The sequence below is a fragment of the Bufo gargarizans genome, chromosome 8, assembly GCF_014858855.1.
Source record: "Bufo gargarizans isolate SCDJY-AF-19 chromosome 8, ASM1485885v1, whole genome shotgun sequence".
In the NCBI taxonomy this organism is placed as follows: domain Eukaryota; kingdom Metazoa; phylum Chordata; class Amphibia; order Anura; family Bufonidae; genus Bufo; species Bufo gargarizans.
In genome coordinates this window covers 169,103,992-169,121,579 of record NC_058087.1, presented here as the reverse complement: position 1 = coordinate 169,121,579, position 17,588 = coordinate 169,103,992, and the positions used below count along the sequence as shown (strand labels likewise).

Sequence of the window (17,588 nt, the reverse complement as noted above, 5' to 3'; positions counted from 1 at the left end):
ATATCTCCTATGCGGAGAACGCCTTAGGCTAGTTTCACACTTGCGGCAGGACGGATCCGACAGGCTGTTCACCATGTCGGATCCGTCCTGCGGCTATTTCGCCGTGCCCGCGGACCGCCGCTCCGTCCCCATTGACTATAATGGGGACGGGGGCGGAGCTCCGGCGCAGCACGGCGGTGCACGGAGAAAGCCGCCGGACTAAAAAGCCTGACATGCAGTAATTTTAGTCCGGCGGCCTTTCTCCGTGCACCGCCGTGCTGCGCCGGAGCTCCGTCCCCGTCCCCATTATAGTCAATGGGGACGGAACGGCGGTCCGCGGGCACGGCGAAATAGCCGCAGGACGGATCCGACATGGTGAACAGCCTGTCGGATCCGTCCTGCCGCAAGTGTGAAAGTACCTTTAAAGAGGTTGTCTGGTCCCAAAATCAAACTTATTTTTCTATGTGCCTAACACCCCTCATCATTCATACATAACCCCCAATACTTGTTTTTCATGTCTGAGCTTTCCTTCCCCCCTGGAAGACATCAGACTATCCTGGCAGATCTGTTTGCTTTCTCCCCTTCTTGTTTTGTTGAATACATAACTTTATTGATACACAAGCCTGGCTGCAGTGCACAGAGATGAAGCACAGGCTGGCCACGCCCCCCCACAGGAATCTACTTATCACTCTGTCTCCTGTCAGGCATGTGCCTGATACACAGCCTGATATACATAATACAGACAATTGCACTAATCATAAACAAGATGAGTTACAGACTGGTAGAGAAGGAGAGAGGGCCCTGCCCGTCAGGGCTTACAATCTACATGGTATGAAAGAAGGACACAGTAGGTGCGGGTGAAGTTGGTCATGGCAGTATAGAGGCAGCAGGGTCACTGGTTGTAGGCTTGTCTGAAGAGGTGGGTTTTTAGGTTTCTTTTGAAGGATTCCACTGTAGGTGAGAGTCTGATATGTTGGGGTAGCGAGTTCCAGAGTGTGGGGGATGCACGGGAGAAATCTTGTAGGCGATTGTGCGAAGAGGTAATAAGAGGAGAGGAGAGAAGGAGGTCTTGTGAGGATCGGAGAGTGCGTGTGGGGGTGTATCGGGAAAGTAGCTCAGAGATGTAGGGAGGGGGCAGGTTATGGACAGCCTTGTATGTATTTGTTAGTACTTTGAAGTGAATTCGCTGGGCAATAGGGAGCCAGTGAAGGGATTGGCAGAGGAGTAACAGGGTGAGAGGTGGATTAGTCAGGCAGCAGAGTTGAGGATAGATTGGAGGGGTGCGAGCAGGGGCGTACCTAGAGCATTTGGCACCCGGGGCGAACCCTTTGTTTGGCACCCCCCCCCCCCCCCCCCCCAAGAAAGTTAAGAAAACATGCACAAACTTTTTTCAATGTTTTCAATAATATTTTTACAAATTTTCGGATCCGCAAAACACATGTGGACATCTGAATGGAGCCTTACAGGGGGGTGATCAATGACAGAGGGGTGATCACCCATATAGACTACCTGATCACCTCCGTCATTGATCACCCCCCTGTAAGGCTCCATTCAGACGTCCGCATGTGTTTTGCGGATCCGATCCATGTATCAGTGGATCCGTAAAAATCATACGGACGTCTGAATGGAGCCTTACAGGGGGGTGATCAATGACAGGGGGGTGATCAGGGAGTCTATATGGGGTGATCAGGGGTGATCAGTGGTTCAAAAGGGGTTAATAAGTGACAGGGGGGGGGTGTAGTGTAGTGGTGTTTTGTTGTACTTTACTGAGCTGCCTGTGTCCTCTGGTGGTCGATCCAAACAAAAGGGACCAGAGGACCAGGTAGCAGGTATATTAGATGCTGTTATCAAAACAGCGTCTAATATACCTGTTAGGGGTTAAAAAAATCACATCTCCAGCCTGCCAGCGAACGATCGCTGCTGGCAGGCTGGAGATCCACTCGCTTACCTTCCGTTGTAATTAAGGGGGGGTGTTATTAAGGGAGGGGGTGTAATTAAGGGGAGAAGAGAGGGTGTAATTAAGGGGGGGGGGGGGGGGTGCAGGATTTGTTCATTTTTTTCCAAATCCCCATCAATAAAATGAACAAATCCTGCACCCCCCCCCCTTAATTACACCCTCTCTTCTCCCCTTAATAACAAACCCCCCCCCTTAATTACACCCCCTCCCTCCCACCTTAATTACACAATTATTTACTTAACTTTACTTGTGTGTGTCTCACATTTATTTTGATGATGCCCCCCGCCGTCCGGCCGTCCGACCGCTGCGCTGGTATAATAGATGGATCATGGATAGGATCCTTCTGATCCGTGAAGGCGGCGGCGCGGCATCAGCGTCGTGACGTCGTCACGTCATGTTGCGGCCGCCTGCCACCGCAATAATCCTTCTTCCACTGGACCGAAGCCGGCGCCTGGCGCCGAGTCGCGTCGCACGGTCGCCGCAGTGGATGGAGCCGGGGGCGGGTGACTCCGGCGTCAGCACCCCCCTTGTGAGTGGCACCCGGGGCGGCCCGCCCCCCCCTTAGTACGCCACTGGGTGCGAGAGTGTTGGATGGGAGGCCACAAAGGAGGATGTTGCAGTAGTCTAGGCAGGAGATAATGAGGGCATGCACGAGCATTTCTAATCCCATCTTGTATGATCCTGCCTGCTGAGCTGTGTATCTAATCCCATCTTGTATGATCCTGCCTGCTGAGCTGTGTATCTAATCCCATCTTGTATGATCCTGCCTGCTGAGCTGTGTATCTAATCCCATCTTGTATGATCCTGCCTGCTGAGCTGTGTATATAAACCCTTAGGGTCCATTCACACGTCCATAATTTCGTTCCGCATTTTACGGAACGGAATTGCGGACCCATTCATTTCTATGGGGCAGCACGATGTGTTGCCCGTATCCGGAATTGCGGATCCGCACTTCCGGGTCCGCAATTCCGTTCCCTAAAAAAATAGAACATGTCCTATTCTTGTCTGCAATTGCGGACAACAATAGTTATTTTCTATTAAGTGCCGGTGATGTGCGGTCTGCAAAATGCAGAATGTCTGTGGTGTCTGTGTTTTGTGGATCCCCAAAACACTTACGAACGTGTGAATGGACCCTTATGCACACAACTGTATCCATTTTGCGATCCACATTTTTTGCAGTCCCATTGAGGACCAGGATAGGACATTCTATCTTTTCTGGAACTGACATATGGATATGGAAAGTACACTGATGAAGTCCATGCGCTTTCCACATCCGTGTGTCAGTTCTGTGACAGATAGAACACGTCCTATTCTGGTCCAAATAATGCAGATCTAAAACCCATAGAACTTAATGGGACTGCAAAAAAATGTGACTTGCACACTGACAGTAACCTTATTTAGTGGATCCGCGACTGCAGTCAGCAAAACGGATACAGTTGTGTGCCTGAGCCCTATCACTCATACTGAGCGCCCATAACAGTGACCTCCACAGTGCCCCCATAACAGTGACATCCACAGTGCCCCCATAACAGTGACCTCCACAGTGTCCCCATAACAGTGACATCCACAGTGTCCCCATAACAGTGACATCCACAGTGCCTCCCATAACAGTGACATCCACAGTGCCTCCCATAACAGTGACATCCACAGTGCCTCCCATAACAGTGACATCCACAGAGCCCCCATAACAGTGACATCCACAGCGCCCTCATAACAGTGACATCCACAGTGCCTCCCATAACAGTGACATCCACAGTGCCTCCCATAACAGTGAAATCCACAGCGCCCCCATAACAGTGACATCCACAGTGCTCCCATAACAGTGACAACCACAGTGCCCCCATAACAGTGACCTCCACAGTGCCCCCATAACAGTGACATCCACAGTGCTCCCATAACAGTGACATCCACAGTGTCCCCATAACAGTTACAACCACAGTGCCCCCATAACAGTGACATCCACAGCGCCCCCATAACAGTGACATCCACAGTGCTCCCATAACAGTGACATCCACAGTGCCTCCATAACAGTGACATCCACAGTGTCTCCATAACAGTGACAACCACAGTGCCCCCATAACAGTGACATCCACAGTGCCTCCCATAACAGTGACATCCACAGTGCCCCCATAACAGTGACATCCACAGAGCCCCCATAACAGTGACATCCACAGTGTCCCCATAACAGTGACAACCACAGTGCCCCCATAACAGTGACATCCACAGTGTCCCCATAACAGTGACAACCACAGTGCCCCCATAACAGTGCATCCACAGCGCCCCCATAACAGTGACATCCACAGTGCCCCCATAACAGTGACCTCCACAGTGCCCCCATAACAGTGACCTCCACAGTGCCCCCATAACAGTGACCTCCACAGTGCCCCATAACAGTGACATCCACAGTGCCCCATAACAGTGACATCCACAGTGTCCCCATACCAGTGACATCCACAGTGCCCCATACCAGTGACATCCACAGTGCCCCCATACCAGTGACATCCACAGTGCCCCATACCAGTGACATCCACAGTGCCCCCATAACAGTGACATCCACAGTGCCCCCATAACAGTGACATCCACAGTGCCCCCATAACAGTGACATCAACAGTGCCCCCATAACAGTGACATCCACAGGCACCTCCATAACAGTGACATCCACAGTGCCCCCATAACAGTGACATCCACAGTGCCCCCTAACAGTGCAACCACATGCCCATAACAGTGACACCACAGCTGCCCCATAACAGTGACATCCACAGTGCCCCCATAACAGTGACAACCACACTGCCCCATAACAGTGACATCCACAGTGCCCCCATAACAGTGACAACCACAGTGCCCCCATAACAGTCACATCTACAGTGCCTCCATAACAGTGACATCTACAGTGCCCCCATAACAGTGACATCTACAGTGCCCCATAACAGTGACATCTACAGTGCCCCCATAACAGTGACAACCACAGTGCCCCCATAACAGTGACATCTACAGTGCCCTCATAACAGTGACAACCACACTACCCCCATAACAGTGACAACCACAGCGCCCCATAACAGTGACAACCACACTGCCCCCATAACAGTGACAACAACAGTGACAACCACAGTGCCCCCATAACAGTGACATCCACAGTGCCCCCATAACAGTGACATCCACAGTGCCCCCAAACCAGTGACATCCACAGTGCCCCCATAACAGTGACATCCACAGTGCCCCCATAACAGTGACATCCACAGTGCCCCCATAACAGTTGACATCCACAGTGCCCCCATAACAGCGTCATCCACAGATCCTCATAACAGTGACATCCACAGTGCCCCCATAACAGTGACATCCACAGTCCCCCATAACATGACATCCACAGTGCCCCCATAACAGTGACATCCACAGTGCCCCCATAACAGTGACATCCACAGTGCCCCCATAACAGTGACATCCACAGTGCCCCCATAACAGTGACATCCACAGTGCCCCCCATAACAGTGCATCCACAGTGCCCCATAACAGTGACATCCACAGTGCCCCCATTACAGTTACGTCCACAGTGCCCTCATAACAGTGACATCCACAGTGCCCCCATTACAGTTACGTCCACAGTGCCCTCATAACAGTGACATCCACAGTGCCCCCATAACAGTGACATCCACAGCGCCCCCATAACAGTGACATCCACAGTGCCCCCATAACAGTGACATCCACAGCGCCCCCATAACAGTGACATCCACAGTGCTCCCATACCAGTGACATCCACAGTGCCCCCATAACAGTGACATCTAGAGTGCCCCATAACAGTGAAATCCACCATGGCCCAGGTGCCATCCACAATGCCATCCACAGTGCACCCTGTGCCACCCAGTGCCCCATCCACAGTTCCCCTATGTGCCATCCAGTGTGCCCCAAGTGCCATCCAGTGTGCCCCAGTGCTATCCAGTTCCCCTATGTGCCATCCACAGTTCCACGGTGACAGTCAGTGCCCCCAGTGAGATCCACAGCATAGCAATCAGCCACTGTGTATGATCGCCATGCTGTCACTCCTGCACAGCTCTTACATCGCGCTGTGCAGGACTCTGTACAGGCTTCACATAGAAGCCTGTACACTGCAGAGAGCGGCCGGCAATCCTGCGCATGTGCACTAGCTGAATGCAGAATGATAGTGCGCATGCGCGGTAAATGAAGAAAGGCCGGATCTTTCTTTTGCAGGAGGCAGTGATGTCATTCATGACGATCCGTCTCCTGCTCAAGAAAGGAAGAGAAGACGGAGACTTGCCGGAAGACCAGAAAGCCCGACAGGAGCAGTCACGTGACCGGGAGGCGAAATCTTGGAAAGGGGTGCGCTGTGGAAGGTAAGTACCAGACCAACATTCTTCCCTCCATAGTTTAGAATTATGCCCCAAATTTAGGGTTAGTCCGGAGAGCCCCTTTAAAAAAAACTGTGCGATACGCCATTTTTTTAGTCGCCTTGTCCCCCCCAAAAATAGGATAGGACTTTTCTATTATGGGCCGGACGTTCCATAAAATGCAGAATGCACGCAGCTTTTTTTGTATCTTTTTTTTCTGCGTGGTATCGGATGGTATCGAGTATCGCAATATTTTTTAATGGTATCAAAATCAAATCAAAATTTTGGTATGGTGACAACCCTAGCCCACATGACACCATTATACAGTGCTATAATAATACCGCCATATGCTGTTCATGGTGGATTTATAATAACACTGGTATTTTAGTGGGGGAAATAATAAAAAAAAATTTTTTTCATCAGACCTCCATGTTAATTAGGACTCATGCACACGGCCGTTGTGCGGCTGTTCCGTGCATTGGGGATCGCAATTGCGGTCTCCAATGCACGGGCAACATCCGTGCAGCGGGCCGGACCCATTCAACTTGAACGGGTCTGTGGTCTGTCCACACCGCAAAAAAATATATCATATTGTCATATTTATTTGCGGTGCAGAAAAACGGAAATAAACAGACCGAAAAAAATGTGAGAAAAATAAATGCCGGATCCGTTTTTCCGGATGACACCGGAAAGACGGATCTGGCATTTCAATGCATTTGTAAGACGGAACCGTCTTACAAATGCCATCAGTTACATTACTTTTTGACGGATCCGGCAGCGGAACTGCCTGCGGGATCACTCTGCCGCAAGTGTAAAAGTACCCTAAATTCGTCATTATCAGTCAAATTTGTATTTTACCCAAAATTTGGAGATGCCGGGGATTGAACCCGGGGCCTCATACATGCAAAGCATGCGCTCTACCACTGAGCTACATCCCCTGGACGCAAGCTGCACACGTGGGCCCAGAGAACACTCTACACGTATGGCCTTATTGTGCCGGTACCACGTGGGGATATTAGCTATGCTGGTCCTGGTGGATTTATAATACTAATTATACTTCCATATGAAAGACATTTAATAACAACTATATACTGGTCATATATAGAGAGGGCCTTGCGGTTCGTCCAGCGGTCTGTTTTGCAGCCGAACTTTGCGTGTTCACGATTCGCCGAACATATGGAGATATTTGCGCCCACCATATTCTTTTACATTGTGAAGAACTTTGACCCATGACACATCCATCAGGTGGTACAGGACAGCCAATGGAGACGTTTCAGCACATGGACACACCCCCTACCTTATAAATAAACCTGATCTGGCCGCCATTTTACATTCAGTGTTTTGCCAGTGTAGGGAGAGGTTGCTTTGTGGAGCAGGGACAGGCTGTTAGGGACACCAAACACTAGCTAATAGGGCCACAAATGTCCTTTACAGCACTAGTATAGGTGAGCTATCGATAGGTGTGATACACAGAGGGGTGCGATATACTTATAATATACTTTTATAATGAGTCAAAAACACATAGATCTATATAGTGATCACCTGGCAGTCAGGGGCCTAGGGCTAGGGGTTACTAGGGCAATTTTTATATAGAGTAAGGTTCCAGACGGGGTCGCTCTTATCAGGATGGGTGCTCTGTGGTTAGGCTATCAGGGCCAGAATAGCACCCCCTGTAGGGCAATATCAGGGACAGTTCTTTGCCCACCCTGTCCTTCAATACCACATCATCATCTAGCTCAGGGATAGATGTTTGTTGCTTTCCCTCCGGGATCCATGGATGTGCACTGGAACCCCCCGGATTGTGGTAGGACATATGGTTTCTGATTTGGTGCCGCAGAGCACTTGTTATTGCCGACCACATCTATGCTTTTTGCTTAACTTTAATAATTTTATTTATTTTCATTTTGAGGGATATCTTTTCCATTCACACGTCCGCAAAATGGGTCCACATCCGTTCCGCAATTTTGCGTAACGGGTTCAGACCCATTCATTGTCAATGGGGCCGGAATGTGCTATCCGCAATCCGTGCTTCCGTTTCCGCAAAAAAATAGAACATGTCCTATTCTTGTCCACAATTGCAGACAATATTAGGTATTTTCTATTATAGTGCTGGCGATATGCGGTCCGCAAATGGCGGAATGCACATTGCCGGTGTCCGTGCTTTGCGGATCCGCAAAACACTTACGGACGTGTGAATGGACCCTCATAGTAACATTATTAAAGGTTACGTTTTATCTTTCTGTATATTCTAATGGAGATCGCAAATTGGAATAATACACCTGGTATGTCACTGTCCATGTTGTGGGACTATTTGTGCACTTCTAGTAATTATTTATTGGCTGCAAATATCAGCTGAAGGTTTTTCAGGTTCGCCTGCCAATAAAATGAATGGGACCCGCCGCGAACCGCGCGTTCGCGAACCGTCCCGGCAGATGTTCATCCATCACTAGTCATATAATACCTCCTAATGGTAAACGTATAATAATATTTTTATAGTAAGATGTACAAAAAATACCTACATATAGTGGACTCATACCAATACCTTACTATCGGAGGCATATAATAATACCTCCATTTTAATGAGATATAAATGATTCATTCTGTATGGTGAATAAATAATACCTCCATATGGTCGATGGAAACGTGAATTGACCCGGTATGTTGACATTTACATGCTGATTCTGTTTTCGGATAATGCAGTCACTTGTGTTTCGTTCGGATTTTTCTGATATTAAAATTCTGCAAAGTTGTCATCAGGGGGTTTTATTTTATGTCCATCATATCGAGGTATCGTTATAAATCCACCATGACCAGCATATGGCGGTATTATTATTATTATTATAACACTAAATGTGGGCATTTTACAAATGGTGCTAAAAATTAAAAATGTTACGTAGGGAAATACCCCCAGCATGGTACCGACACAATAGTGCCATACATGTACAGACTTTTCCCTCGGAACTAGGGACATTTCCCCAGCCTGTATGTAGGGGATGAAGCTCGGACGTAGAGCGCATGCGGCCTTGGGTTTAATCCCTGACATCTCCATGTTTTTTGGTAAAAGACAGATTTATGGAGAACATATAATAACACCTCTTTACAGTGGACATATAATAATACCACAGTATTTTATCCAAAACCTTGGAGATGCCAGGGATTGAACCCGGGGCCTCATACATGCAAAGCATGCGCTCTACCACTGAGCTACATCCCCTACTGTCAGACAACACATTTGCTGCCACTATACAGTGTTAAAATAAAACCGCCATATGCTGGTCATAGTGGATTTATAATACCACCGCCATATGATGGACATAATACTCCTACATAGTGAACATATAATACCACAATAATGTGGATGTATAATAACACCTCCAAACGGTGGATATATAATACCTTCATATAGCAGATGTATAGTAATGCCTTCACATCAGAGATCCTGAAGATGAAGTAAACACAAAGTATAATAGAAAGTTTCTACGACACTGAAGGCCTATTGAAGTGGTCCTCTGGCTGTTTGCTGTCTGGACATGCTGGAAGTTGTAGTTTCCCATCAGCTGCAAATCCTCAAATTGGAGGATTTGACATTTTGACATTTTTACTGAAATCTGTATTTTACCCAAAACATGGAGATTGAACCCGGGGCCTCATACATACAAAGAATGTACATGTATGGCACTATTGTGTTGGTACCATGTTGGGGGTATTTTACTATGTAATATTTATCATTTTCAGCACTATTAGTGAAATGCCCACATTAGGGTTTTACCGGGTATCAAACTATCGATACCCAAATGATACTTTTAGACCCGGATCGATTCGATACCGGGTTTTACTATTTTCTGATACTAGGCTGCGCTACTGCCCAGCCTAGTATCAGTTAGAGAACATGGCACGCGTCGCTCTCAGCGCGCAACACGTTCTCCCCAGCAGCACAGTGGAGGAGGCGGCAGTCCCTCCCTCCGTCCCCACTGTACCGCTGCCACCAGTGAGGAGAGGGGAGGGGCTGAAGCCACTGCGCCACTAATACTGGGGGGGTGGGGTGCACTGCACCACCAGTGACTAAAATACTGGGGTTGGGGAGGAAGCACTGCGCCACCAATACTGGGGTGGTGCACTGCGCCACCAGTGACTATAATACTGGGGTTGGGGGTGGAAGCACTGCGCCACCAATTAATATAATTAAACCATTAATACAAATGTAGGATGCGGGTGTCAGCGATATCACATACCCAGCACCCAGCCTCTATGACAGGGCGCTGCGATGCCTCACCCTGAGAGGTTAATTGACGGGGATCGTAACACCTTGTCATAGAGGCCGGGTATGTGATACCGCCGGCACCCTCATCCTACATTTGCATTAATGGTTTAATTATATTAATTGGTGGCGCAGTGTTCCCCCAACCCCAGTATTATAGTCACTGGTGGCGCAGTGCACCCCCCCAGTATTATATTCATTGGTGGCGCAGTGTGCCCCTACCAGTATTAGTCATTGGTGGCAGTGGCCACAGGGTCCCCTCCTCCTCAATATTCTCATTTGTAACAGTGGCAGCTTCCGATCGGAGCCCCAGCAGTGAAATGGTGGGGCTCCAATAGGTTACCATGACAGCCAGGACGCTACTGAAGACCTGGCTGCTATGGTAACTTCCCTGATGCTGTGTGCACAATGCACAGGGCAGCAGGGACAGTGTAAAGTCCTTTCCCCTATCGTCCTCCGGCAGCACATCATCATGGGTTAATGGTGTGACATCTTCTTTCTAGGACTGCCCACCTAGTAAAACAAGTAATCAATTAATTAATTAAATTAATAGCCTCCCCTATAAGGGTCACCTCCCAGAATGCCTCGGCGTGTTTTTTATTTGTCCTCTTCTACATGGGATGTAGCCCACCTATAGGAGAATTTCTGTGGCCGCAATACCTTGACACGGTTAAGGCCTGGGGAGTGGGAATAGCCATGGTGTCCCCTGGCTCCACTCCCGACCGCTCTAGCGCCATCCCCGAAGCCCCTGGTTCTTCGGCAGCGGGTCCTGGTTCTCCGGATTGCAGCACGATCTCTCTACCTGAAGTCAAGGGCCGAACTTCTATTTTTTGGCGGTGGAACGCATCGTGAGACGCAAGCACTTCCGGATGACGTCACAGGCGCGCCCGGCCCTGTTTGAGCGCCAAATTCAAATTCTGAAAGGTATTTAGAGCGGTTTTTAGCTGGAGCTCGGTGCCCTTGTACCAGGCAGCAGAGCTCTAGCATTTTAGAGGTATTTTTGGATCTCTTCACACTGTCAGGAGAAAGATCTATTTCTCTTTTTGCCTCCATAACTTATTTTACCTCCCTTAAATTTCAGATGTCCAGCGCTTCAAGCAGGGGGGAAAAGAGATCCAGAAGGAGCAGACACAGGATGTGTCAAGCCTGTGAGCAACCGCTCCCTGATGATTTCCCGCAGGATCTTTGTGTCAGGTGTCTCCGTGATACGCAAGATTCCTCGCCATCCAAAAAGAAACAGAGGTCTCTGTCATCTCTCTGTATTTCGTGTCTTCACCAGTTACCCGCGGATCATTCCTCCAGATAATCTGTCAGATGCCGAAACAGAAAAAATTATGTCTCTGTTCAAAGCGTTCCTCAAACAATCTAAAAAGAAGAGATCAAAGAAGCCATGTTTATCCCCATCATCTTCTGAGGAGTCTCTTCGTTCGGAAGGCGAGATTTCTACTGATTCAGATTCGCACTTCATTGAAGATAATTTTTTGTTTAATAAAAAGGATGCAAACCGTTTAATAAAAGTTAAAAATATCATGGAAGCCAGTAAGGAGAAATCCGGTACTCGTGAGGAGGATGATCTCTTTTACTTCCCTAAAAAGAAGGCTCCCGTGTTTCCCAGCCACCCGGTCCTAGATGCAATAATGCATAAAGAATGGGAGCAACCGGTAGGAAGGGTTAATCTAGGATCTAGATTCAAAAATATCTACAAGACTGATCCTGCGGAATCCACAAGTTGGGAGTCCCCCGCCAGAGTAGATTCAGCAGTAACCAGATTAACAAGAAAATCTTTCTTCCCTTCAGATGATTCAGCATTGTTAAAAGACCCTATGGAGAAAAAGGCGGATGCTCTGCTTAAGAGATTACATACGTATCTCGCTTCCATGAATAAAGCAGCTATGGCCACGGTACCTGTAGCCCGTGCTCTGAGGGTTTGGCTTAGCCAATTAGGCAGAGACATTTGAAGATGGCGTCTCTAGGGAAGATCTACTCCGGCAACTACCGTCTTTGAAGCTGGCGGCAGAATTTCTTTGCAACTTTCCAGTTGACTCCTTAAGGCTTATTGCTAAGAACATGGCACTTGCTAATTCTGTTAGAAGAGCCATATGGCTAAAACTCTGGTCTGGAGACCCCTCTTCAAAGAGTAACCTGTGTTCCCTTCCCTTCGAACCTGGCAAATTATTCGGTTCTCATCTCGATAAACTTCTTGAGGCCAATATGGAAGATAAAGCGTTAAGTTTTCCACAGCCTAAACACAGAGATAAAAGATTTTTTCGTCCCTACAGGGGTCAAGATTCCAGGAGATCTACCTTTAGAGGCCGTTCCAGTCGTGCAAGATCTGACCGTAGAACCTGGATTCCTGCGGAGAAGTCCAGAAAAAAGACAGACGATAACAGATCTACCAAACCTGAATTCTGACGCCAGAGGTCAGAAAGTAGGAGGACGCCTGGCTTTCTTCTACCCCAAATGGCAGCAGATTACTTCAGATTGTTGGGCACTGAATGTTGTTCACAATGGCTATGCTCTAGAGTTCAATCATCTACCAAGAGACAGGTTTCTTCTCAACGATGGAATAGACCCAAAGATCGTCCAGCTTTTAAAAGTTTGTGGAAAAAGGAGCCCTAGAACCAGTTCCAGTTCATTAAGAATATTCAGGCGTCTACTCCAGAGTCTTTCGTGTTCCCAAACCCGATGGAAAAAGCTGCTTAATTATAGATCTCCGTTATGTAAACCGTTGCATGAAAAAGATCCATTTCAAAATGGAAACAATAAGGTCCATTACTGCGGTCCTCAAAAAGAATCAGTTTATGTCCTCCCTGGACTTAAAGGACGCATACCTCCACATTCAGATCCAGTTACATTCAAGAAAATACTTGAGTCGCCATCAGGATGGGGAAAAGAACAGTGCATTTCCAATTCAAGGCCCTCCCGTTCGGCTTGTGTTCTGCCCCAAGGGTCTTCACAAAGATTGCTGTCATTGTTGTTGTGGAGCTTCGTCTTCAGGGGATTCAAATTTTCCCCTATTTGGACGACTGGCTTGTCGTTGCAGAGTCAGAGAGTCTTCTGCAGCATCATTTAGAAGAGACCATAAAACTTCTCCAGTCTGTAGGTTTCCTGTTAAACTGGGGAAAGTCCGATCTGATTCCTTCCACTTCCAAGATTTTTCTCGGCTTCCTGATAGACACGGTCTCCATGAAGTTATACCTTCCTCTACCAAAGATGGAATTATTAAAGAAGGAAGTAAAGACACTTATATCTCTGCCGTCACCGTCAGTCCACAGAGTTATGAAAACACTGGAACATCTGACAGCTGTTGCGGATGCAGTGCCTTGGGCGAATATCCACACCCGAGATCTTCAGCAGAATTTACTCCAGTCTTAGCGGCGCAGCCGTTACCAGTTGGTAACTTTGTATGGAAGATAGAGAATAACAACTCTATATAGTGGTGCTATAATGCCTTCTAATGGTGAATGTTTAATAATGCTTCCAGATGGTGGATGTATAATACCTTCATAGCTAGATTCACAATAATACCTCCGTGTGGTAGACATATAATAAGAAAGGGTCACCCAGATTCTAATTTCCACTCTGCTACTTTGAGACACAGGGTTACACTAAATCAGGCATGCTCAACCTGCGGCCCTCCAGCTGTTGCAAAACTACAACTCCCAGCATGCGCGGACAGCCTACAACTATCAGCCAACATCAGCAGGGCATGACGGGAGTTGTAGTTTTACAACAGCTGGAGGGCCGCAGGTTGAGCATCCCTACACTAAATCTTCTCCCTTTAGCTATCCGACATCCACATCTAAAGGATATTAGCTGCCACCACTTGTCATATTAAGCGGCAAGATGCCCTAAACCAGGTAACTCACAATTGCCCACCTCAACCCACTACTGTCTCTAGCCTTCACAAGGTTACTACACCAATATACATAATGCTTCTTCTGAGGTTGTGAAATCATTTAGAACACAAGAAGGCTCTTATTAAAGTGAAGTTTAATAAGAACAATGCATACAAAAAATAGTTATCACAAGGTAAAAATACAAAGACCTACAAATACAATGCAAAATAACTGTCATGGTTGTGTCATGGTCTGGTGTCTGTGGACTGTGACACTGTTGCTGCGCATGCTTGTTGCTAGTGGCAACGTGTTATTTGTTATGCATACGTGTGAACTTCCACTTTAAGGCTGTCTCCCTTCCCATTTCTGGTGTGTATGGGGTTAAGGTGTGAGCAAGGTGGAGATGGGTGTTGCCTATTGGCTCTTATAGTTCTGGTGTATGGAGCCTGAGGTCGGAGCTGACTTCTGCTTCTGGTTTAGTTAGTCATGCTGCTGTCCTGGACCTTCCCATCTGTCCAGCTTGAGGGCCACCTCGTTGAACATAGTTTGTCATCCCTTATGTATTCTCTATGTTCCCTACCTTACCTGTGTGGATGTTTGGTGTGGGATTATGTTCAGGGTGTGGTGTACATCTTGTTGTTTCATGTCTGGTCTTTTGGTATTGTTTGTCCAGCATGAATGAATGCAAGGCGTTTCCCTGTGTGTTGTACCACCGAAAGGGGGTCCCAGGGTTTCCCAGAGGGGGAACCACAAGTCAAATCAGTGTGCTGTTGCTGGAGTGCTTGTTCCAGTGTGTATTGTTTGTGCTGGGTGCTTACCTGCCAATCTGGTTTTTGCTACTGTCTTCTGCTTTCTTGTTGCTTGGCCTGCTGGAGACTCCAGTTCATCTGTGTTGTGGATGAACCGGTCGTCTCTTGTTCCTGACTCCTATTTCAGGGATCATTAGTGTCAGTAGATCCCAGGTTCTGGAGTATGGGCCCTCCCACTATTAGGGTTTGCTCATACAGTTAGGAGGTCAGGGCTAGGATTTAGGGATGTGTTAGTAGGTAACCTGCTCCCCTTATTCCTGTTTTCAGGCCTAGTGGCATATCCAGCCAAACTACATTGTATGGTGTGGAGTCCCCCCCCCCCCCCCCCCCCCCCCACTCCCCACCCTGACATTATTTTCAACAAAGGCTACTCTATTTGTTGCCTTCGGAAGAGGGCGCAGCAAGTATTCCGTTCCTGGCATACTTGCTTGCCCCCTGGAGGGAGGGTGATAGGGGAGTTACCGTTATTGGCGCGGTTCTTGGTAACAGGGGTTGCCATTGTTGTGTACCATTGCTTGTGTTGGTGTCCCTTCGTCTGTTCTCAGTGGTTCCTTGCTCTTGGGCTATTTGCTGGCAGCATTCCTTTGGTGTACTGGCTGTTTGCTGGTTGGGGAATCCTTGCGGGCAGCTGCCCAGAGTGTGAACTGTTTCTGAGATGGATGCAGTGTTCAGTACAGTTTCTCCTGACTGCTTTTTGGCTGGCTGCCAGGGGCCTAGTTGGTGGTCCTGGCGTGCTGGCGGCAGTTTTGAGGGACGTGCTGACACCGAATCTGCACTTTTTTTTCCCCTGTTATGTTTTGGGGAGGGAGTGTCATGGCTGCGTCAGGGTCTGGTGTCTGTGGACTGTGACACTTTTGCTGCACATGCTTGTTGCTAGTGGCAACGTGTTGTTTGTTATGCATACATGTGAACTTCCACTTTAAGGCTGTCTCCCTTCCCATTTCTGGTGTGTATGGGGTTAAGGTGTGAGCAAGATGGAGCTGTGTGTGGCCTCTTGGTTCTTATAGTTCTGGTCTATGGAGCCTGAGGTCGGAGCTGACTTCTGCTTTAGGCTACTTTCACACTCGCGTTTGGTGCGGATCGGTCATGGATCTGCACAAACGCTTCCGTTCAAATAATACAACCGCATGCATCTGTTCAGAACGGATCCGTTTGTATTATCTGTAACATAGCCATTTTCTATTGTGCCATTGTAAATGGATCAGTCCCCATTGACTTACATTCTGTGTCAGGACAGATCCGTTTGCCCCTGCATTGTCAGGCGGACACCAAAACGCTGCAAGCAGTGTTTTGGGGTCTGCCTCCAGAGCGGACTGGAGGCAAACTGATGCATTCTGAACAGATCCTTATCCATTCAGAATGCATTAGGGCAAAACTGATCCGTTTTGGACCACTTGTGAGAGCCCTGAAACTGATCTCTCAAACGGAAACTAAAACGCCAGTGTGAAAGTAGCCTTAGTTGGAGTCATGCTGCTGTCCTGAACCTTCCCATCTGTCCAGCTTGAGGGCCACCTTGTTGAACATAGTTTGTCACCCCTTATGTATCCTCTGTTCTCTACCTTACCTGTGTTGATGTTTAGTTGGGGATTATGTTCAGGGTGTGGTGTACGTCTTGTTATTTAAAGTCTGGTCTTTTGGTGGTGTTTGTCCAGCATGAATGCAAGGTGTTTCCCTGTGTGTTGTACCTCCGGAAGGGGGTCCCAGGGTTTCCTGGAAGGGGGAACCACAAGTCAAGTCAGTGTGCTGCTGCTGGAGTGCTTGTTCCAGTGTGTGTTGTTTGCGCGGGGTGCTTACCCGCCAATCTGGTTTTTGCTACTGTCTTCTCCTTTCTTGTTGCTTGGCCTGCTGGAGACTCTGGTTCATCAGTGTCGTGGATGAACCGGTCGTCTCTTGTTCCTGACTCCTATTTCAGGGATCATTAGGGTCAGTAGGTCCCAGGTTCCGGAGTATGAGCCCCCCTACCATTGAGGCCGACTCATACAGTTAGGAGGTCAGGGATAGGATGAGGGTGGCGTTAGGAGGTTTCTAGCTCCCAGATCCCGGTTCCAGGCCTAGTGGCATATCCCACCTATCCTCATTATACGGTGGGGAGTTTCCCCCACTCCCCACCGTGACAATAACAGTCTGAAAATAAAAGGGATAAAAGAAACGCAATTTAATATGTTACGAGACAGTAGAAGTCCGGTTGCCTAGGGGTAGCAGGAAAATTGGCCAGTTAATCTGAGCTGTCCTTCAGAGAAATAATCACTTGCTACAGCGACACATACACCTTAAGAAGGTCTGCAGAGGTCTTCACTAACCCCCCTGCCTGTGATGTCATGACTGAGGCTCGTTTGTATGCTAATGGCCTTTTACTACAAAGTTTTGAGGTCAGTGCTCGGCTAAGAATCTGTCCACTAAGATAAA

General features: G+C 48.0%; 1 non-coding gene across 1 annotated transcript; it reads right to left on the bottom strand.

The window, feature by feature from the left end:
- Nucleotides 1-7,142: 7,142 nt before the first annotated feature.
- TRNAA-UGC lies at nt 7,143-7,214 on the bottom strand. Its single transcript has one exon. It is a non-coding gene; the product is annotated as a tRNA-Ala (tRNA).
- Between the last annotated feature and the right edge of the window lie 10,374 nt (nt 7,215-17,588).